General features: G+C 37.1%; 1 protein-coding gene and 1 long non-coding RNA gene across 2 annotated transcripts in view; one reads left to right on the forward strand and one right to left on the reverse strand.

Moving 5' to 3' along the window:
• Positions 1-24,295, forward strand: part of LOC146398637 (uncharacterized) — a 145,132-nt gene that overhangs the window by 39,554 nt on the left and 81,283 nt on the right. The gene's annotated exons all lie outside the window — the stretch shown is intronic.
• The window catches only part of LOC110255829 (uncharacterized), a 497,148-nt gene that overhangs the window by 6,923 nt on the left and 465,930 nt on the right, over positions 1-24,295 (reverse strand). The window contains exon 6 of the mRNA XM_084982000.1: positions 6,519-6,719. The gene's annotated coding sequence lies outside the window, so the exon portion shown is untranslated. The remainder of the gene's footprint in view (positions 1-6,518; positions 6,720-24,295) is intronic.

Raw genomic sequence — 24,295 nt, forward strand, 5'->3', positions numbered from 1 at the left:
AGTTCCTGCCGTGGCTCAGCAGAAATGAATCTGACTAGTAACCAAGCTCTGATTTAACCCTTAGCCTGTGAACCTCCTTATGCTGCAGGTGTGGCCCTAAAAAGACAAAAAAAAAACAAAACAAAAACTGAAGTTAACATGAAATGTAATTTATTCAAGTAGGTTTTAAAAGCACTTGTTTTATCAAAGTTTCCAAGCATCATGTAAACTGAGCATTCATTCAGATTGTAACGTTGGCATTTTATGATGCCAATAGCAGCTTCTCTTGATTATGGAGATAACTAGCAGTTTGTAGTATTTGATACTAACTTCTCAATCATTGCCACTGTTTAATGTCATAAGGCAATGAAGTTATAAGTACAGGCTATCAGATGTGAAAATCAGTATCTAAAAATATAGCTTATCATTTAGGCATTTCTAAATACTTTGTTATTTGGCAAAATATGTATAAAATCTGTTACTAAACCCAAGTTTGGCTGCTCACCTCTCATAAGCCAGTAATTTGAAGGGCAAGTGTCAGTAGAAAGGAAAAGTGTTTTAATCATAAAAGATGGCAGTCTGGGGAGAAGCTGGACTCTTGTCCAGAAACCAACACCAAAGATTTTGCTCAGCCATGACAGTTTTTAAAAGGAAAAATGAAGGAAGAATCTCAGTGAATCATCAAGGCAGGAGGTTGAGTTCTGCATCTTTCTCTGTTGCATGGAGACTGACTGACTCTCTTTTCAGATATTATCTTGCAGAGGTGATCTGCCTGCTAGATTCTTTAGGAGGTTGTTGGGGGCAGAGATCTAATCATTTTTTAAGGACTTAATTGCTCATTCTTACTTGTGTTTATCTAGGAAAAGAACCAACAGGTTAGATGAGGCATGGAGTGCATGCAGGAGAGCCTAAGTCAGGAGTTAGTTTCAGTTGTTTAGTGATCTCATTTCTATAATTAGGTTTTTAAGGTTAGAGGGGGACAGAAATGGATAAACTGGAAAGGGAGGGGCAAAAGAGCTGCTTTTCAATCTATTCTATCAAACTTATTAAAATCCATGAATTGGGAGTTTGTTGTGGCTCAGCAGTAATGAGCCCAGTGAGTACCCATGAGGATGCCGGTTCAAACCCTTGCTCAGTGGGTTAAGGATCCAGCATTGCTGTCAGCTGTGGTGGTGTAGGCTCTGATTCTGTGTTACTGTGGCTGTGGCATGGGCTGGCAGCTGAAGCCCTGATTTGACCCCCTAGCCAGGAAATTTCCATATGCCACAAGTGGGGCCCTAAAAAGCAAAAATAATAATAATAATAATAAAAATTTTAAAAAATCCATGAATTGTTTGAGAATAGGTAGAACTATGGAATATTCCCACTGGAAATAACTATAAACTGCTTGTTGGATCTGCAGACAAGTGAAGAAGTGACAATTACACATGCAATTTGAGAGATTGAGCTTTTCATGTGAATTACCTAGATTGAATCTTTATGTCAACTGAATTCCATGGATAAACACACTTTCTTTTTTTTTTTTTAACCTTTGTGAACTGTCTTCTTTAATTTTGTGTGATAGAGATCAAGGGAGCCTTTTCTAGCACTAAGCTTCAACTTAAAATAAGCACCAATTTCAAGTGAACGTGGGGAGTAATTTGGGAAAGTTTCTTCTGCTGCTTTAAATGTGCGCAGACTGATTACATGATGACAAAAAGCAGTCAGGTGTCTTAATTGGCTGCAACAGTGCTCACTGGGCAAAACTGGAAGTCTGTTCATGTCTATAACACATTTTTACGTTTTGCAAGACATCCATACATTCTCCTGAATTGAGTTCTTCTCATTCTTCTGCAGGGTTCTTAGTTATAAAGCTAGCCCTTTACATTTGCATTAGTTGAACCAAACATGCATACCACATCCTTGCTGGCTACCGAAATTCAGGAAACAAAGAAATCAGAAGGAACATTATAATCGGATGCTGCTTATGTATCAGATCTCATTCCTGTTCTATGTTAAACCAAAAAATTCTTCCACTTTAGGGTCTTTGCCTTTGCAATTCTCAGTCACATATTTGACCCGTAATGATAGTTCTAAGCTCAGCACTGCCCTTTCAGAGGCAACTTTTTAGGCCATTAAAAAGAAGCACGGGAGTAAAATAGCCCCTTTCCCCCAGTGCTTCTCCAATGAATTAACCTATGTCGTTTTTGTCATTGCGCTTTTTTTGTGTGTGTCTTTTTGCCTTTTCTAGGGCCGCTAGAAACAAAAAGATGTTTGTTAAATGAATAAGTGACTCACCAAAAGGATGAATGAATAAAGTTTATGTAGGACTTTTTTGTTCTAAATCACAGAGTCACATATTTACAAGGAATTGGTCATCAACCAAAAAATCACCATAATTTCATTAGGATGATTTAGTAAATAAGACCCTAGGTTAAATTAGTGAAGCAAGGACAGCGTTGTGTGATTTAACACATATGGTTGAACTAACTGCGATAATAACAGCAAAAGCACAGGGGCTTGGTTACACAGAGTATTTAGAATTTCATGCAGTAGTTTTGAATCTAAATTATTATTATTATTATTATTATTTTGTCTTTTTGCAATTTCTAGGGCCACTCCTGCAGCATATGGAGGTTCCTAGGCTAGGGGTCTAATTGAAGCTACAGCTGCCAGCCTACACTAGAGCCACAGCAACGTGGGATCCAAGCCGCATCTGCAACCTACACCACAGCTCACGGCAACGCCAGACCCTTAACCCACTGAGCAAGGCTGGGGATCGAACCCACAACCTCATGATTCCTAGTCGGATTCATTAACCACTGAGCCACGACAGGAACTCCCTTGAATCTAAATTATTGAGCGTACAGTTTTTCACTCGCCCCAGAGATCAACCTAGCCAGGTGCAGTACAAGCAAAGGGCTGGAGTGAGAACCTACTACAGTAAACTGGGAAAGAGAGCATTCTCAAACTTAACCATGGATTATAGGGAACGAATGAGAGACTAGTGCCTCTAAAGCTCAAAGGCAGTGGACTCAAAAAGCGGGGTTGGGAAGTCCCTGGTGGCTCAGTGGGTTAGGACCCACAGTGTCACAGAGTTTGATCCCTGGCCCAGGGACTTCCACACGCTGCAGGAGTGGCCAAAAGAAAAAAGGTGGGATTGTCCTTGAGGATGTAGAAGGTTAAACAATGCTAGGGAAAACCATTCATTGCTTTCATGGGCTCTCCTCCAATTTGTATTTTCTTTATTGAGCTTGCTCCAAGATAAGTTGTTCTGTCTTTATAGAGAACTCTACCAGATACTTCAGAAATCTCTAAACCCTGGAAGTCTGTGACCCAACATCTCACTGACAGAGATATGCATGTCTCTTTTGGCCACACTCTCCAGTGGTCCCCCAGGCCTCTTTCTCTGCTCCTTTAGATTTGGGCTCCACACAAAACTTCTCTTAGCAGTGGCTCTATCCCTATGCTTTTTCTGACAGTGTTAACTCCTGTCAGAAAGGCTTTACTTGTTCACTATACATACTCCATGTGGTAATTCCTGTATCAATTTTTTCCTGAGTATTTGTTGATGTGGCTACCTAAAAAAAAAAAAAAAAATGAAGAACCTTCCAAGTGGCGGAAAGTTTACTAAATCTAGGGAAAGAGCAAACGAGCTCTCTGTTGTCTCTTTTTATAAGGACAATAATCCTATTGGTTCAGGGCCCTTATAACTTCATTTAATCTTAATTACTTCCATAGAAGCCCCATCTCCAGACACCATCACTTGGGGGTTAAGCCTTCAATGTCTGAGTAATGAGGTGGGGAGGGTCATAGCATTCAGTCCGTAGCAAGAATGGTGCTTTATCAGTGGTATTGAAATCTATTCAGATATTTTATTTAGAATGATTGCAATGCTTATAAGAAATATTAGTATGTAATTTCTTTATTACCCAATATCTTTATCAGGTTATATATCAATATTATTCTTGCTTAATAAAATGAACTTGAAGCTTTTCCATCATTTACATGCTAACTGGTTCCTAAATGTTTGGTAGTGTTCTTTGGTGAAATCATTTGTCCCTGGCACTATTTTTTTTGAATCGGTTCCTTTACCACTTTCTTTCTTTTGTGAAAAATTGTCTATTTAATCCTCCCAGCCTTACCAGGGTTAATTCTGGCAAACTGAATTTCTCTCTAAAATTATCCCTTTTTTTTTTTTGTATAGACATATGCCTGAATTTTTGAGTAACCGGGTTACTGGAAGCTGATCTAGATTTAGTCTAATTAAAAAAAAAAGAGACTAAACTCTAATTAAAAAAATAAAGATACATGATTCTTTCTTCTTTTTAGACAGCAGGGAACGTGGGCATCATAATTTTTTTTCATCGTAATAATCATTGTTTCCATTTATTTGCATCTTATTTATCATTTTTCATCTTTTTTTTTTTTTTTTTTTTAAGTAGACTATGCCTTTATTGTTATCCAGCTAGGAGATTGGTGACAGACTCCTCAAGGTCAGGAACTTGTCTTCTCCAGACTATGTACTGCTATAATATATAATATAGTGCAATACTCACAGTAGATGTTTAACAAATATATATTATTTTGAAAAGCAATATAGGCTCTAATAGATGTTTGACATTTCATAATAATCTTCTAGCAGTGTGTTATAATGCAGTACCCCATACTGAGAACAAAAATTGGTTTAAGAAAACTTATCTTTGTATAAAACTTTGAACAGAATAGCAGCTATACCATTTTGCTACACTCTGCAAATAATTCTAAATAATATATTTAGAGGGTAGCAATTGTCAAGAAGTATGAATAAGAAATGATAATTTGACATTTAAAAGAGTGATAGTTCTGCACCATTAACCACAAACAGAGAAATATAGGGGAATGAAAAAAAATCTGTCAAAGGAAATATTTATGAAAGAGTTGGAGTTCAAGGAAAAATACATTTCACATCTAAAAGAAGTTGGCTGTTTTTTGTTCATCTTTGTCAAAGATTGACTCTCACCCACTTTCCTCAGTAAATGAGTGGCAGGTTGGCTATTTACAGGGTCGGATTCTGGGGATCCGTTAAAGCTTACAAAATATCACTAAAGGCATGATCAGACATTTTTGTGGGAGGTAGTCATTTCTTCAGGTGGATCTCGTTAGTGGATTTTCACACACTATATTAGCATCATTATGGAACATGAAAACAAGGTAGATGCATCGCATTGTTTCGCTTAATTGGAGTATTAAGTGAAAACTAGCCTAGTAGTTTCATGAGTCACTGACCTGTTGTCAGCAGTGAGCAGTCTATCAGCGGGAAAGTAACCTTGAGATAAACCTCACTTTATGCGTAATATAGGCTCTTTATAAGTGGAAGGTATAAAATGGAGATCCTTTCACTGAAAACATCATAAATAATTTCACAAAATATCTTTTAACAGCAAAAAAAGTTCATTTGAAAATAATGAAACATGTATTTTAATAAAGATGAAGAATTTAGTCAGACTCTGTTCATTTGTGTTTGATTGGTCTATTTTCATGGCTTTCTTGCCTGCTATATTTAAACAGTAACCAGACAGTTGAAAATAGTGTGGCATTACATTTCGAGTTTTTAGACACATTTGCACAAGAGAATGAAATTGCAAACTAAGATTTAGATTAACCAAGTCTGATGATAGCCAAAGCAACAAATTATGTTGAGAAATCTTTTCAAAAATGTTTCCTGCAACATATTAGATCCCTTGAATCGAATTAGTGTACCCTTTGGGCCAAGAAAGGGAAAGCTTTCTGGGTCAGCATTAATTGTCATATATAGATTCACAGATTCATAAATGTGTGAATGACCATAGTGAGGAGACACGAACATGTGATATTGTTTAGATACACACACAGAACACTTTAATAACCTACATTTCACGTAAGCAGCATAAATATGAAAACAATCAGTTATCTAGATAATTCATAAACACATTCAAGCGGTATTTCAAGAGTGTCATCTATTTACCTGTGTTCTGTGGGAGACACTCAAGAAGAAATATATTTGACTTCTGCTTTTGTCTGAAATATTTTATAATTGAGCCAGAATGTTTGGGATTTCTTTTTCTTAGACTTATCTTTTGTATTTACCATACTTGACTTTGTTGTGCATTTATGGGCTCAGCCTGAGGCTAATAACAGTCTGATAGTAGCTAAGGATTATTAGACTATGTCTGGAGTGTCCTGATTTTATTGAGCCGAAATGTTCCATTGGGGCTTATGTTGAGGGTAAGATCCATACATTATAGATAAATCGTTCAGGTGATGTTGTTTTTTGGTTCTTTTACCTTTACATAATATGATTCTTTGTGTATTTTTTTTTTAAAAAACAGCTTAATTGTTCAAATACACAAATAAATTTGGAACCTTTTTGCACTGCTATCTTTAGGAGCCAAATAGTGAAATCATTTCAGGTGAGATAGTGTTGGTATTACAGCAGTGAAATCTTGGCCATTTGTTATGAGTAAAATTGAATTCATCTCTCTACCCTCTCCCTCTCCAGTAGAATATCATTTACTCAGTTCATGAGTTTCAGTCATTACCTGGTCTCTCAGATGGGAAACCTGGTTGTCCTCCTTGACAGCTCTTCCTTTTCAAACTTTATTCTCTCCAGTTTTTGTCAATTCCCTCTATGCGACATCTCCCAGATCACTCATCTCCTTTCCTTCCTCGGTTTCGAAGATACATTCATTTGCAGGTTTCATGTGCAATTTCTGGACCTTCATTTTCATGCCATGAAAGAGCTTCATCAAGCAAGGGTGGGAAGAGGTCGTTAGCATGGGAACAACATTAACTCTGCTGCAATTAATTAAAATGAAATGTTTACTAAAAATACATCTCAAAATGGATCACTGCACATCACCAGGTGTTGGCAGCGTGGCTGAGAAATAAGATGCTCTATTTTTAAAAATTTTTAAATGTATTTTGTTTTAAATATTCTCCACTCTCTTTCCAGCTATTGAAAACAATATTGATCATCTGAGTCTCTTCAGACACATTTTACAAGGTCTGCATTCCCTGTAGGATTAGGTCCAAACTCCTTGACAAGCCACACAAATCTCCCCCACACAATTCTTTGCATATTGTAGGATCTCTCTCTCTCTCTCTGTATTTATCTATCTACCTGTTTATCTGTCCCCTGTGAATATATAAATATGCATGATATACATCATGTATACACATATACATGTGTAAACATACATACATACGTAAAACATTGTAGGATATATATATGTATAGATAGTAGAGTATCAGTGTATTGCAGTTGGTTTCATTGATTGTGAACTAGTAATTATCAGAGGTCAGCATGGAACTGACTGTTGTCTATTTTAGTTAAACCAGCAAGTCTCGGAGAGAGGTCAGAATTGTACCACATCCATTTTGGCGTTGTTGCAATTGCACTGTGGGAAGATGTCTATCCACAGAGTAATTTACGAAACATTTTACTTTCAATCTTGATCTATTATAGTCCTTATAAATCCTAGTGTTTCCTGATAGCTTTTGTATTTACTAATGTCGATAAAATGAGAAATTATGGTGTGGAGACTTTAACAGCAAATAATGGAATCAAGGTAAACATTGGGGCAGAGAAGCAGGCAAGAGCATTAGAGAAATATTATCACTGCAGTCCAAGCCATCCTGGCACTGGATCAAATTTGCTATTCTGTTTTATTTTCTTTCTGAATTCTCTTTCCTGCCAAGTACTTTTCTCAATTCTAATAAAATATTTTTAAAATAATTCAAAGTATTCAAAAATTTAAAGGTAAAGTAGACAAAGTTAATTCAACAGTTCAAATTAAACAAATTTATTTGAAATTTACTTTTTTTTTCCCACTGAGAAATTCTTATTTGTTTATTTTTATTCAAGTTGATATACAGTAATTTTATGTTATGGATATACAATATAGTGACTCACAATTTTTAAGGGTTATGCTTTATTTATACCTATAAAATATTGGCTGTAGTCCACATACTGTATAATATACCCTTGACGTTTATTTTATATATAATAGTTTGTAACTTCCACTCCCCCCCATGTTGCCCCAACCTCCTTCCCTCTCCCCACTGATGACCATTAGATGGTCTCTATACCTGTGAGTCAGCTTCTTTGTTATATTCACTAGTTTATTGTAATTTTTATTTTTTTTCTTGTCTTTTTAGGGCCACCCCCAAGGCCTATGGAGGTTCCCAGGGTAGAGGTAGACTTGGAGCTACATCTGCCAGCCTACACCACAGCCACAGCAACGTGGGATCCAAGAAGCGTCTGCCACCTACACCACAACTCATAGCAACACTGCATCCTTAACCCACTAAGCGAGGCCAGGGATTGAACCTGTGTCCGCATGGATACTAGTCGGGTTCCTTAACCACTAAGCCAAGATGGGAACTCCAGCTTATTGTAATTTTTAGATTCCACACATAAATGATACCATACAGTATTTGTCTGTCTCTGTTTGACTTATTTAATAGTAACATAATGCCCTCTAAGTCCATCCATGTTGTTGCAAATGGCAAAATATCATTCTTCTTATGATTGAGTAGTATTGTATTGTATGTGTGTATTTATTGTGTATATATATATATGTATGTATATTGTATATGTATATATATGCGTATATATATATGTATGTATATTGTATATGTATATATATGCATATATATGTGTACGAATCACATCATCTTTTGTGTGTGTGTGTGTGTCTTTTTTAGGGCCGCACCTGTGGCATATGGAGATTCCCAGGCTGGGGGTTGAATCAGAGCTGCAGCTGCTGGCCTACATCACAGCCAAAGCAATGCAGGATCTGAGCCATGTCTGCAACCTATGCCACAGCTCATGGCTACACTGGATTTTTAATCCACCGAGGGAAGCCCGGGATCAAACCTGTATCATCATGGATACTAGTCAGGTTCCTTACCGCTGAGCCACAACAGGAACTCCTATCACATTATCTTTATCCATTTATTTGTTAATGGGCGTTTAGTTTGCTTCCATGTCCTGGCAGTTGTAAATAATACTGCTATGAACACTGAGTGCATGTATCTTTTTGAATTAGTGTTTTTGTTTTTGTTTTTGTTTTGGATATATACTCAGGAGAGGAATTGCTGGGTCATGTGATAGTTTTATTTTGAGAACCCTCCATACTGTTTTCCAGAATGGCTGGGCCAATTTACATTCCCGTAACAACGAGGGTTCCCTTTTCTCCACATCCTCACCAGTATTTGCCATTTGTGTTCTTTCTGATGTTAGCCATTCTGTCAGGTGTGAGGTGAGGTCTCGTTGTGGTTTTCTTTTGCATTTACTTGATGATTAGTGATGCTGAGCATCCGTCCATGTGCCTGTTGGCCATCTGCATTTCCTCTTTGGAAAAATGTCTGCTCAGTTCTTCTGCCCATTTTTAAATCAGGTTTTTTTCATGTTGAGTTGTATGAGCTATTTATATTATGGTGGCTATTAACCCTTTATCATAACACTTTCTCCCAGTCTGTAGGTTTTTCATTTTGTTTAGTTTCCTTGGCTGTGCAAAAGCTTTTGAGTTTAATTAGGTCTCATTTGTTTATTTTTGCTTCTATTTTCTTTAGTTTGGGAGATGGATCCAAAAAACATTGCTATGATTTAAGACATTCATTGTTTACAAAACACTGTTCTAGGTGCTAAAAATTATAGCCCTCTCACAACTCATGCAAGAGTTGAAAAGATAAACTCATAGATAGCTCCGTATAAAATGGAAAGATGGTGACTCATCCTCTTCCTATACTCTCAGTTTTAGTGAATGGACCCTCTACCTCTCAGGAACCCAAGATATGAACCTGGAAGATTATTTTACCAACTTCCTCCCATTTTCTACTTCAAAAATAATCACCAAATTCAGTGAACTGTATCTTTCACCATCTACTCCTGCTTTTCCATAGCCTCTTCTATCTGCCTACCTAGCTACCTACTTCTCACATTTGTACATGAATAAATTCTTCTTATTCCTTCATTCTCCATGGCTTCTATCTCCAAAATAATAAATCTAAACATGTCCCACCATGATTGTAGTTATGAACTCTAGGAACACCAGAGTAGGTGTTCTAAAAAGCATATTGAATCATGTCCACCTCCAGCTTAAATGCAAACTTTTCACCATTACCTGTAAGAATCTGCATGACCTAACCTCTTTCATTACTCATCCAATTGACACCTATTTTTGATAACTCACTGTATGCCTGGATAGATGCTAGATATACAATAGTAAGACATACAAGCTTTTGTTCAACAAACAAAATATTCTGGTGGAGGATCCACAAATAAGTATTTTAGTAAATAAATAATGAAATTATAATATACATTGATGAACGATATCAAAGAAACAAAACCATAGTGGGGTGAAGTAATCTCCATTTAAGACGGGGTAGCCGGATAAGCTAATAAGGGGTCACTCCAGATGCAAAGACAGAGTTCCCTTCGTGGCTCAGCAGTTAATGAACCCAACTAGGAACCATGAGGATTCAGGTTCGATCCCTGGCCTCGCTTGGTGGGTTAAGGATCCGGCGTTGCTCTGAGCTGTGGTGTAGGTCCCAGATGTGGCCCAGATCCCACGTTGCTATGGCTGTGGCTGTGGTGTAGGCCGGCAGCTGTAGCTCCGATTTGACCCCTAGCCTGGGAACTTCTATATGCCATGGGTGTGGCTCTAAAAAAGAAAAAAAAAAAAAAAGGAAGATGAAGAGGCAAAGATTGAGATGGAGAGATGGAGCCAGCCATCTGAGTGGGTGGGTGAGAGTGAGAAAAAGCATTGCAAACAGAGGGATCTAAATGCACAATTTCTGAAGTCAGGACCAGAAAGAGGGCCTGAGTGTTCAGGTCAAAGTTATATAAGGGGAGAGGGTCAGGAAAAGCTGTAGAGATTGCATTCATTTTCTATTGCTGCATAACAACTTACTGTAAAATTAGTGACTTAAAACAATATATGTTTATTATCTAATTCACAGTTTCCATGAATTAGGAGTCTGGGCATAGTGTAACTGGGTCCTGGGCTCAGGGTCTTGGTCTTACAGGGCTATACTTGCAGATTTCAATTCTTTGTGTTTGTAGGACTGGGGTCCCCATTTTCTTGCTGCCTGGGGCCACTCTTAGCCCCTAGATGTCAGCCAAAGTTCCTTATGGAGATTGTCTTATTATTTTTGTCAGATGCTAGTGGTTAGAAGGAGGTCACAGTTTGAACCACAGTATTCAATCAGATAAGTTATGATAAGAAACTGAACTTATTCTAAGTACAATGAGGTTTTGCAGAAGAGAGGAAGGAAGGAAGAAGGAAGGGAGGAGGAAAAAATAGGAAGGAAGGCCCACATCATGTCCCAAGGAATTAGGACAAAAGAAGGAGTTAATTCCGTTTAGTGACTCAGAGAAGGTTTCTTGGAGGAGGTAATTTGGAAGATGGGTATGGAGCTGGCAATGGGGAGAATAAATTGGAGGAAATACTCAGAACAGGTAAGGAAATCTCCACTTCTGGTGAATTTTTAAAAACATTTAAAATACGTTTTAAAATCTTTCCACAACATGCAAGTGTTAGAATAATTTTATTTCTTCCTTTTTTTAAAAAACTGCTTTTTATTGAGGTAGGATTGACACTTGAGAACCGTATCTAAAGAACTATAGATATTTGGTGTATCTAACTTGATGCGTTTGGAGGAAAGTGCACACCTGTGAAACCATTATCACTCTCAATGTCATAAACGTATCCATGTCTCTAAAGGTTTCCTCCCACCATCTCTCCTTTTTCTGAACAATCTTCTTTAAAAAGAGCTGTATCCTAAAAAGCACTGTAACTGGAATAAAACTTTCCTTAGATTGTTTGCAGGGATTCATTTGAAGGACCACGGTTTCAAGGCCATCTCGAAAGAACTAGGTGCCCTCTCTTTAATTGGTAATTTCCAGTTTTAGGTAAAAGGAATTGGGGTAAGGAACTAGGGCTTGTCTTTTATACATCTGCCAGGTAGAAGATTTTGAATTGCTTTGGGACTGGAAGCCTGGCTGCCCTGCTTATCTTTGCATTCCCCGTCACTGACATGTGCTAGCTGCTTCTAAAACATTTAAAAATAGACAAATAAATAAATAAATAAATAGTCGTATCAAATAAATAGTATATTCTATCCACCAGACTTCTTTCCCACTCCGTTCTCTCTCCCCTGCCTTCCCTTTTCTTCCTAATGTCCAAATTCATCATTAAGATTCAAGGCATACCCTAGTCTCAGAATCTCAATGCATTAATTTGTATCTTGTGTTAGAATGAAATTATGTAGATTGCCTTATGCAAGACTCTGCAGCGTGTGAGATCACTCACAATATGTAAGGCAAGCGATGCCAGTTGCTTCAGGACTAATGATGATTATCCACGGATTTGTACGGTCTTGGAAACTAAATTTAGATGATTCTTCATCTTAAGGCTTCACTTTAATGCCAGACTGATTACTACATTCAGGGTTATGAAAGAATATCCCCTAGGATATTATTTCTGAGCTAATAAGTAATGACTATGAGATAAGATAAAAGGAGGAGAAACCAGTGTTTACTGGTACGTGATTAAAGGTACGTTTGATATATTATTTAACACAAATATTTAAATATCCTTCCTGGAATTTCCTCAGTAAATAGCATATTAGCATTTAGAACTGTTTAGAATATGTATATGTACTTTTTCATTCCCTTTCATTAATATTAAAGAAGAATGAGGCTATTTTTTTTTCACTTAATAGAATTATGGCAAATAAGATCTATCTCTTCCCTTAGCTCTGTGCTTGACACCTAGAAATAATTAATAAATATTTGTTAAATAATTGTGATCCTAAAAACTCAGGTAAAGCTCTAGTTGTCTGTCACTGTGGATTGGGCAAATTACTCAGAATTAATAACATAGATGTTACAGCAACTACTTTACTCTGGGTAGTTTTAATATTTAAATAAATATTTTAAATATGTAAATTAATACATAGTATTCAGTATTTTGCTTTGATAAGTTATTTCCTTTGTAAAAAAAATGTTAAGATTATTTATTTGTGAGGAAGATGATTTAAATGGAATGCAGTCCAAAAATGGCACATTTGCGATTTGTAAACCCTGGAGAATTTACTAATGTGGTTTGGTGTACTAAGAGGTTTGACACTGTAAATGCTTAACATCTGGGTGAACCACAGAAAGACAGAAACAAACCTGAAGACCATCATGACACAGAGCAGAGCTTTAGAAGATTCTGAACTGTGGACATGTGTGAAGTCTCTTCTACTGAAAATTAACCACAGTGCGTACATTTTTGTGATAATAGGCTGTAATTAATTTTATTAAAAGTAAGGATTTTCCATCACAAAAATAAGATATTCTGGTTAAGAATAGTTTGAGCAATTCAGAAAAAGAATAATTAAGAAATAGGCATCTGTAGCCTCACCATCTGGGAATAAACACTCTAAATTTGCTACCTTTCTTTTCAGTATTTCTGGGCATCATTTTTTACCCAGCTGTGTTTACATATTACATGCATAGGATTATAGGAACTTAAAGGGAGAGCCATCAAATTTGGAAAACACAGACAGGATAAAGAAGAAAGCATCCAGAATTCTATGAACAGATATAGCCTCTTAACACTTTAATGTGTTTTCTTATTTTCTTTTTTTTTTCCTGTGTATATTGACATCCTCTTTTATATTCTGACTGTGAAGGGTAGTTCGCGGGATATTTTTGATGGAAGAAGATATACACTACAACTTATTGGGAGAGGATATTTCTTTGCTTAGGTTGATTTATTAGTTTCTCTTGATAAACAGAAGAAAAAGAATCAGATCATTCAACATAAGATTTAAAAAGATGAAATATAATTTCTCATTTTCCTTGGAAACGAAAATGATAATTCGCTACACAATCCGACTTTGTTAAGAGAAATTCTCGTGGCATCCCAACCATTTTAATGAAAACAATATTACATAGAGTTCAGATCAAATCCTCCCTCCACCACTTGGAAGATGAGTGCCCTTGGACAAAAGCTTTACTCTGTGCTTCATGTTTGCCTTGATAAAATGGGGGTAAATGAGTTAGTATGTGTGAACTGCTTAGAATAGTGCCTGTCGATTCATACAGGTTAGTAAGTTCCGGAGAAAAACAGCATCTTCTTTCCTCTTTAAAGGAAATGGCAAGAGATATTTGTGAACTATGCATATGATGGGAACATAGGAAAACTCTTTGCTGGGGACTAGCAAAGAAGTGAAAATAGAAAAGAAAGCTGAACCAGGTTTCGACAGACACTAGGCTGCAATTAATTAATGTAGACTTAGTGTGGCAGTTCAAACATGGGAAGGGAAGGCTTTAGTGTAATGATTAAAATTGTCAGTCTAGATTCAAGCAAGACATTCATAACTTGTAGCAAATGTCTAATGAAATATGAAAAATGTTTAATACCTCTAAGTCTCAGTGTGCTTAATGTAAGTAGAGAGAGATAATAGTGTTTATATCAAAGGTAATTTGCAAAGATGAGATAATTTATGACAAGTACTGGGCACACACTGAGCACCCAGGAAGTGTTAACTGCTATTATTGTGCATAAAAATAATGATATATTTGTTTTTCATCTTTTTGTATTTTTAGGGCTGCAAGCATGGCACATGGAGGATCCCAGGCTAGGGATCAAATCAGAGCTGCAGCTGCTGGCCTACGCCACAGCCACAGCATCGCCAGATCCAAGCCGCGTCTGCGACTTCCCCCACAGCTCATGGCAACACTGGATCCTTAACCCACTGAGCTAGGCCAGGAATCGAACCCACAACCTCATGGTTCCTAGTCAGATTCATTTCCACTGCACCACGATGGGAACTTCAATAACGATAATTATTCTTAATCATTCTAAAACTTTCTGTATCTTTGAGTTCTTAAATTTGTCTTATCTCTAAGTCATCTGGAATGGCTTTATATCTTTGGTTTCACACAGAGGTTTATGGTGATGTTTTTTAAGGTTTTATGTGCTTGAGAATCCGTTTCTGATTCTTTTAGTAATGAAAGACAATTTGAATATGCAAGTATTTCCTTTGTCCCAAGTCATTTTCTCAAAGGATTATGGCCACATTTCCACTCTTTCCTTTCGGATAGAGGAGTCTGAGATTTTGTTTTTGAAAGGAGCCTGGTTGTCTGCCTGGAACTTGTAGGATTTTTTTTTTAATGTGCTTTTTTTTATCCTGGTCAGGCAACGCTTCTTTTTACTGATTTCACCTGGAACATTATGATCCTGCTTTAGATCCCTTAAATTTTTCTAATTTAGATCTTTTTTTCTTCCCCAGCTATATCTTTCAGTATTTCTTCTACTCCAAATGTCCGTATTCCTCAGCCTTCTCAGGCTTCTCAGAAGCATGACCTCATTGCTTTTTCCTTTCCCTGCCCTTATTATTTGCTTTTAGTAACAGCTTTTCAAGTTATTCCTATGATTTATGTATTTAGCTTTTTCTTTGATGCCTTTGCAAATTTAAATGCAATACAGTGTATTATTATTTCTCTTTATGACGCTTCCTTATTTTCCTCCTCTCCCTTTAAATTCAATATTTTCATTTCAGCTTATTTCCATATAACTTTCTATTCATATTGCATTGAAGTCATCATGTCTTCTTGCTTTCTAATGTAGATGTCAAACTCTACAGCTTTTTTTCCCTAAATAATTTCTCAATGAGTAGTTACTAATTTGAACCTTTTATTCCTAAATAAGTAGTTAACACTGATTGCTGATTCTAAAGGAAGGGTCTTCTATTCCTTTGTTATGGCTGGTATTTGTTTTACAGGCCTAATTTTATTCTCTCTGTTCTATATACATCCTTAAATAAGTAGAATTCTATCTACATTTGTCATGGTTGATAGACAGAAAACAAAGATTGCTTTTGGCTCCCATTCTCTAGTTACTTAAAAAACAGTCACATTGAGCCATAAGATAAACCAGTGGGTGGGGTTCCAAGCCAGTTCCCACCGTGAGGCAGTCTGGTTTGTGTGTGTGTGTTTTTTCCTTTCCAGTGGAGATCTCCTGTACCTATAGGAGAGCTTCTTCCATCCTCGTGATTTGATTCTCCATCACTGTGAACGTATAATGCCTGTAGAGAAGGTGAATCTTCAACTCTCTTACCTTTTGGCCTCTACTTTCAGCTGTAGCACTCAACTGTACAAAAGTATATCTATCAGGATTCCTTATCTGAGTGCAAGTACTGATGGGAAATATTGATGGGAGATACAGATGAGAGGATCTAAAATGCTGGAATATCAAAAACAGCACAGACAATAGTAGCACAGCTGACCAGCATTGCTGCTCTTTTAAATATTTATTTATTTGCTTTTTAGGGCCACACCAATGGCATATGGAAGTTCCCAGGCTAGGGGTTGAATCTGAGCTGTTGCTGCTGGTCTATGCCACAGCCACAGCAATGCGGGATCTGAGCCACATCTGCTACCTGTACCACAGATATCTGCGTTGTAGGATCCTTAACCCACTGAGCGAGGCCAGGGATTGAACCCACATCCTCATGAGTACTAGTCGGGTTCATTGCTGCTAAGCTGGAACTTGTGACCAGTGTTTTGATTAGCATGGCTCTTGAGTGGGTGAAGAATTTACTTGTACATGGATAGTGAATTATCTTGCTGGCCTTGTAGAAGGGGTAATTCACTCTTTGAATGCGTCAATTGTTTTAAATTGATGTTGTCATTAAAGTTTCCTTCCTTATTCTGATGACACATTGCATGAAAATCCTAACAGTCACATAGATGTGTGTGTATCTGTGTTTGTGTTGATGATATTGTTGTCATCGTCTGCATATAGTGTATTTTCAGTAAAAGCTAGGAGAGTTTGTATTGGGGATTGATCACTTAAAACCAGAAATACATACCTTCCTTTTAAGCATGACAAATGGATGTGTGACCTGATACTGCCATAGAAAGTTCTGCTCACCATAAACACTGTTTACTTGATATGCATGAATGAAAGGTTTTGGCACAATGCTTCCTTTGTTTATCCTCTCATTCAACTCCATTTCCCATATATGTTTTTGTACTTTGTCTTCTTTTGGCGCTACCCTGCCTCATGAAGCATATTTACTTATCACTTATGAATCTCTTGTTTCAATATCAGCCGTGTAGAACAAAGGACCATATTAGGTGTCACGACAGAATAAAAGAAGTGCTTGGGAGAAGCTGTGTTTGGTTCTCTTTGACACAATTTCCATGGCTACTGTTCCTCCCCTAGCTTTCCACAACAGGAGGCTCGATAGTTTGGAACAAGTAAGAATGGTGTTCTAGTTATTTTTGGTTTGTATTTAACTTAATTACACTCCTGCTGAAAAGATGAGTATGATTTCTAAAAATCTTCCACATCCAATAAATCTTTTTATTTATTTTATTTTTATTTTTGCTTTTTAGGGCCACACCCACAGCATATGGATATTCCCAGAGCTACAGCTGTTGGCCTACACCACGGCCGCAGCAACACCAGATCTGAGCCGCCTCTGCGACCTACACCACAGCTCGTGGCAATGCCAGATCCTTAACCCACAGAGTGAGGCCAGGGATTGAACCCACAATTTCATGGTTGCTAGTGGGATTCATTTCCATTGAGCCATGCGGGGAACTCCCTGCCATCCTTTTTAAATGTTTTAAAAAATTTTAAATGTAGTTGATTTACAATGTCGTGCCACTTTCTGCTGTACAGCAAAGTGATTCAGTCATACATATATATATACACATCCTTTTTAAAAGTATTTTTAAAAAATTGTTTTCCATTATGTTCTATCCCAAGAGATTAGATATAGTTACCTGTGCTGTATGGTAGGACCTTGTTGTTTCTCCATTCCAAATGTAATAGTTTGCATCTATTCACCCCAGTCCATCTTCCTCCCTCCCGCCTCCCCCTTGACAGCCAAACATCCAAGCTGTTCTAAACTCTCTCTGCCTCCTTTTCTCTCTCCATTGTTCATCCCACCAACTCAGTTGACACTATTTATCTCTTCTATCAGTGATAAGGCAAGAAGAAGAAAGTAAAGAAGAAAAATAGAAGGATGAAGAGAATTAGAACTAAATTTTTTGTGGCCTCCCCTTCTTGCTTCCACTTCAAAACTTAAAATGACAGGATAAACTAAAGGGTTTTTCTTTCAGATCCTACAGATCAGTAAATCTTGTGTGTGAATAATCTTCAGTATAACAGAAGGAGGCATCCCATGATAAATTTGAATAGGAAATGTATTTAAAGTATATATTATAATCTTATAATTTATCTCCGATGCAAAGGAGACACAATTTGCTTTGCATTACTTGATATGTGTAAAGATACTTGTTTTTGTGAGTCCATAATGACCTTTTTTAGGAGAGCTCTGGAACAAAACTTCACTCTTGCCTCATTTCTGTAGAATGGTTGAACTAGTTAGATGTCGGGAGTCCTAGTTATCATATGATCCTTCTTTTTCATCTTTCAGACTAAAAACTGAGTTTCCCAGGTCATAGAAGAGTTTGGGGACAGACTTGGGAATAAAATCTAGATGGTATTGTGCTTTTTTTTACAATATGAAAAGCATCCTAATATTTACATTTTCACTTTATGAAGCACTGAAGTAGACATGAATTTTCTGATACACTATTGCATGGAAGTCAGAATTCTAATATTCTAATTGTATTTTCTCAATGACCAGCTGCCTCAAATCAGGGATGGAATATTAGGATTTAGCCCGAATCTTAGGCTTCACGGGAATCAAGACGTCAGTAGTAAAATGCTGTCTCCTTCCACTCATGAGTCAATTATCTCAACAGGTTGAATTTAAGGACTGTAAGTATAAATTGACTAAACTTCCTGCTCATGTAGCTGCCAGAGAGATGGCTGGGGGATATTAAGGATCAGTCTTGATATTCGCTTTCTTCAACCTCATTCGAAGATTTAATTAGCAGAATATCTGCTGAATGGATATGATGGGGCCCACTTGAGTCTAGTTTGTGGAAAGGGTCTCTGGTGGAAGCGGTATCAGAAATAGATGCATTTACTTTAACTGCTCTCTCAGAGAGATGCCTCACCAAACGGCAATAGAATTCATGCAGTGTGCTGAATAATGGTGAGTGTGTCACCTGCCAAGGAAGACCTTGTAATTAATTAGCAGAAGGGACTGGATTTGTGGAGCTAAAATGGAAGCGATTTCAGTGTAAGCAGTCTTCCAGCCTCAGCACACTGCTTGGATATCTTGCTTCTTGGTCTTTGACCTTGGATGGCAACATAAAAATTACCTCACCATTCCACATGAAAAATCTGATGGACTTAGCTATTTAGGTACACTGACCCCTGCCTTAGAATTAACATGGACCTCCTTCCTAAATGATTTTTGACTGGGCGAGCACCGTTACCTCACATTTTTCATACCACATTTAAGTTTTCGTAGTCAAAATGATTCAGAATACATGCATAACAAATTTTTAAAAGGCTAAACATTTTCATAGGCCTGTGGTACTTAACTTTCTAAAGGAAAAACAGAAATTAGAGACTCACACTTTCCTTCTCTCTCCCAGCTGCTCTGTAGGTTGTAACTGGTCAGGCTCTCTGGTGTGAATGGGTTCTGGCTCCACCTTCGGCTAGTCAGTATCACCTGTGGTGGACACCATTAGAGGCAACAGCATCGTCACTGACAGTACCTGTACTTGTCTGCATAGGAGGTATTCTATGTTCCAGCACAGGCAACAGTATCCTGACCTTTGGTTATCAGCACGCATTGTTATTTGATTGAGTGGAGACATGGGCTGGTGAGTTCAATATAGTGGATGGGACACAATCCATGAACATCCTACCATCTCCCAACTGGTTCATCCTGAAACTTTGTTAGCAGCCAATGGTGAAAATACTTTCGATCAAATTCCATAATTTCAGGGGGATCTGAAATTGTTTTCAATTTTTGGTTTCTTTTTGGTAAGGTTAGACTAGCCGTAATTATTAGACCTCCATTTCTTTTCTTGAGTGTTTTGATTTCAGAGACTGAAACCAGATATAAAAGTAGAACTAAATTGATTACTTAGGCTAAGATGAGGTGCGCTACAATGTATTCTTTGGCAAAGATCCTTAGATGTCCTGGGTAATTCATTTATGCAATACCCAGAAACAACTCCTGTGGTAGAACTTCTAGGGGGCTTAAATCCACAGGGAATATTGTGTGGTCAACCTTACTGTTTTCTTCCATATCTAATAATCCAGTTAAATGTGGCTCTAGCATGGCCTCACAGTGCATTTCCTTAGATTGGTACAATGTACAAGAACTAATAAATGTGGTTCTAGCACTTTTCCTGCTCTGACACCTCAGGGAAACCAAAAGAGGTAAATTCTAATTTCCCCAATATCACATATCCCTCTTTATTAAGGAAGATGATGGAAGGCATGGATATAGTCTTAGAAAGGTTTGGAATTCATAAAAATATAGCATCCTATCTTTCAAACATTTAAGGTTTTTGTATATATGTTTATTTTCCCCCAACTTGTATAGATCATTTAAATTTAGGATTACTAGGAAACAGATTCATTATAGAGCAAATGGGAAACACTAGGTATAGGATAGTATAGGGTAAAGAATGGTGGAGCAGAGAGATCTGAGTCTCTACTAACCAACACTGTGACTCAGGACAAAACCCTTTTTCTAATACCTCAGTCTCTCCATCTGTTAAATATTTTGGCTGGGCAATTACCTATAGTCATTGAAGCCTTCAAAAAATGTAATTCTATGCTTGTGGCTTTGTTTTGCAAACAGCTTATTTTATCATTTCTTTCATAGAGATATTAATGATGGTTTTTAAGGGTTTACATAAATATGTTTATTAAAAAGTGGCTTTAGCAAAAATGTAAGGGAAAAAATAGTATAGTAGTAGATGCTATGATATGCCGCCCAGGATCTCCTTGAGGAATAAAGGATATTCTCCTTCAGCTGTTGGGTGTGCCTCCAACATCCAGCTCACAGTCATCAGCCTTCTGTAGAATTGCCTCAGTTGAGAGGAATTATCTTGCCCACAGTCATGCCCCCCTTGACATGGAGACATAAAGTCTCAGCTTCCTCACTCAAATTCTTAAAAGCTCTCCAGGGCCATGCTCAGTGCAAAGCCCCCCACATGGTTGCTTAAGGCTTTCCTTATGACCGCATCCAAGAGCAACATCTTTCTCTGCCAAAATCTGTTTCCTTTGTATCCCTTTCTCTCTGCAGGTGCTAATCTGAGAAAGTCTCCCTAATAATCATTCTCCAGACTAATATTCAGTGTAGGGTCTGCTTCCCTGATTGCTCAGCCTGCAGTAGACAATGTGTAATGCCTTCCTTGACTTTGTTATTGGGTGACGCATGACTGATCTAAGGTTCTAGGACCATGTTTTTTTCTGATTTCTAATAATAAGATTCCTTTGATTGTGCTTCCAGGTTCTTTTAACAGGACATCGAATGATGTGGAGGGATGGCATTATTTCAATTGCTTGATGTTTTAGCTACCCTTAGAAAGGTTCTCTATTCATGGAAATAGCATAATTTCAAGCACATTATATTTTATCATCTTTAAAAAGCACATAATTAAGTAGAAAACCTTGAAATGCACTATTTTTAGTTAAAAAAAAGCTGAAACTAAAATAGGAAAATAAGGATAGTGATACGTATATTTGAATAAATTTGGCATACACTATTTAACATTAAAAGTATGTGAACAAGAACTGTCAAAGGATTGACTTCACACAACAGGGGATATTTTCTCATTGATCATCTCTGAGGAACACTTCAAAGCAGGTTCAGCTTAATAGTACCTCAATATAGAAAAGGGAACAAAAATGGACCATTGAGACATTCATTGTGGAAAAACATCAAATATTTCTATAAAATTTATTTTAATTTTTATATGATAAAAACTACAAACTGAGAATCAATTGTCTAAATTAGGGGTAGCTTTCTTCTAATGGGGACACTAATATTAAGACCGTTTCCTGCCCTCTACCCCCCAACTTCCTCCACCCAAACTTCAATTGCTGAAAGTTTTTATATGATCTTTTGGTACCAGGTATGTTTATCTACCATGTTTGTCCTACTTAGGAACTGATGAGTTACAGAGTATCATAAGGATCAAGCAAAGAGAAACAAGACCAACTTCATGGCAGAGCACGTACATTATTCTGTTGCATTGAAATTTTACATAGGAAGTATGTGTTCTTCCGCGTCACATTCCTAGGCTTCAGGAGCATATGGGCATTTGTTATGAAGCCACTGAGGAAAGACATTAACTGAACACAAACAGGATGCTGACATGTATTGCCTACCTGTTTCTGGCACAGTTCTAGATGCCTTTATCTCAGTCTCCATAGAAGCCATGAGAAGCTTGAATTATTGTGCACATGCTTCAGAGAAGTAACTCAGCCAGCATCAGAGAGTTAAGAGAGGAAAAGGCAAAGAGTCCACATGGATCTAGCATACATATTACTCACTCTCCAGGTGCTGGTCAGGGAGAAAATCCTGAAATGCTTGAGTGAGAAGAGTGATAATTGTGGAAATTTCTGAAAATTATGCCTCCATTCAGTATTGAACAAATGTTCACTTCCCTACTGTGTGTCAGATGCTTTAGTAGAACTGAGGACACAGTTTTGTTTTTGTTCACAAGAAGCTTATAGCCTAGAATGCGATCAGAGGCTCAATTTTAATATGTGTTAGCTTCTAAGAAGAAAAAAATGCCATGAAACATATATTTATTGCTTGTGCGTTGCCTTTGCAATAAAATCCCCCTCTGAATTAAGCCAGACTCTCAAAGAGAATTCTGTGTGGACTACAAGATACTATCCCGAGGAGAGATGGTTTTTACTCAACTGTGCTTTGTTGTAATGCCATCACCTTATGTAAGGGTATGTTACATAGAGGCAGTGCCATTACACATTCCACTGTGTTTATCTGAAGGATGGTAAAAGGGGCTTTTGTTAATAGATTTGACAGCATCTTTCTATAAAGACACAGTAATTTCTCTCTTGTCTCATTATAAGGGATATTTATGTGTGTCTTAATCAACTGGTTTGCTTTTGACTTTCAAAAACTGTGATTCTGATTTCTAGTTCCTGTCACGTATTAGCAAGCATGGGACGGAGATCAACATCCTGGCCCTTCTCCCATGAGTGGATAGGGTTTCACTGCCTGTGTTATTTGTGGCCATCACGCTGAGACTCATTTTAATTGTCTGCTCATTTCCCCACAATTACGTTTCTTTTACTTTTTAACAAAAGTTTGTCTTCCTAGATTGCCCGCATCTTTTTTTACCTGCCTCAAATCATTCCAAAATAAGATGCGTATAAACAAATCATCTAAAATATAAAATGATTAACATATCACAAAGTCAAATTTACCCAGTTTCATCAGATTAAACTGACACTATTTAGATTATTTATTCCACTTGTAGTTCTTTTTCTCAAGCAATGATTAGAAAATTGATACCTTAAGTAATAAGCCTGGTATGGTTAAATTGGAATAATTTTTAATTTATTTTATGTAAAAAAAGAAACACATTGACATGGTGTGCACAGGATGGAATAAAACAAAAAATAGTAAAGACTTCTATTTGCACACTGAATAGGGTCTTTTCTTATGTCTTTCATGTGTCAACCCGCCTATTTATAAAATTTTCAGGGGTGCTTGTATTTTAGAACTCAAAAAAGTTTCTTGATGGAAATGCTCAGACTGTAATATTTGCAGCTGCAGTACATCTGCATTTACTTTGCAGGGGAAAAAAAAATCATCCAGCAATTGAGAGACTGTAGAGGATAGCCCAGAATTGCAGGGTGTTAGATAAAAACAGAAGAGAGGGATACCTCAGGCTTTTGCGGTCACTAAACAAAGTCCTAGGATTGAAGAGTCTTGGGGATTGGGGGTTTATAAAATCACAAAGCCTCTACTTTTATGGAAAGATGGTCACTCACAGCTTTATGTCTTCTGTTGGCAGACCATTTATGACTGCCAAGGGTGAAATATCAACTTGATATTGTCTAACTCTACGTGATTTAGATTCATCAGATGTGTTCAATAGGTTATTGGCTTTTTTTTTCGTTTGTTTTTAGCTTGGTTTTACTCTAATTAAATTCTCAAAAGGCAATGGCAGAACCGATTGACCTGTTTGTTTCTCCAGAATGAACACAGCAGAGAGTTATTCTCTGAAAATATAAAAAAGGCTCTAGAAAAGACAAAAAGACAAAAAAATAAAAAATAAAAAAGGCTCTAGACAATATCCAAGGTTTTAGGCACTTTAATTTTCCTAAATATTTTATTTGATGTTTCACATGTATATGATTTCCATATGACAGTGTCTCAGAATCAT

Source organism: Sus scrofa, chromosome 11, assembly GCF_054392235.1.
Source record: "Sus scrofa isolate SSC_HxYL_T2T_F1_AM1 chromosome 11, Sscrofa_HxYL_maternal_Yorkshire_Landrace_v2.0, whole genome shotgun sequence".
NCBI lineage: Eukaryota > Metazoa > Chordata > Mammalia > Artiodactyla > Suidae > Sus > Sus scrofa.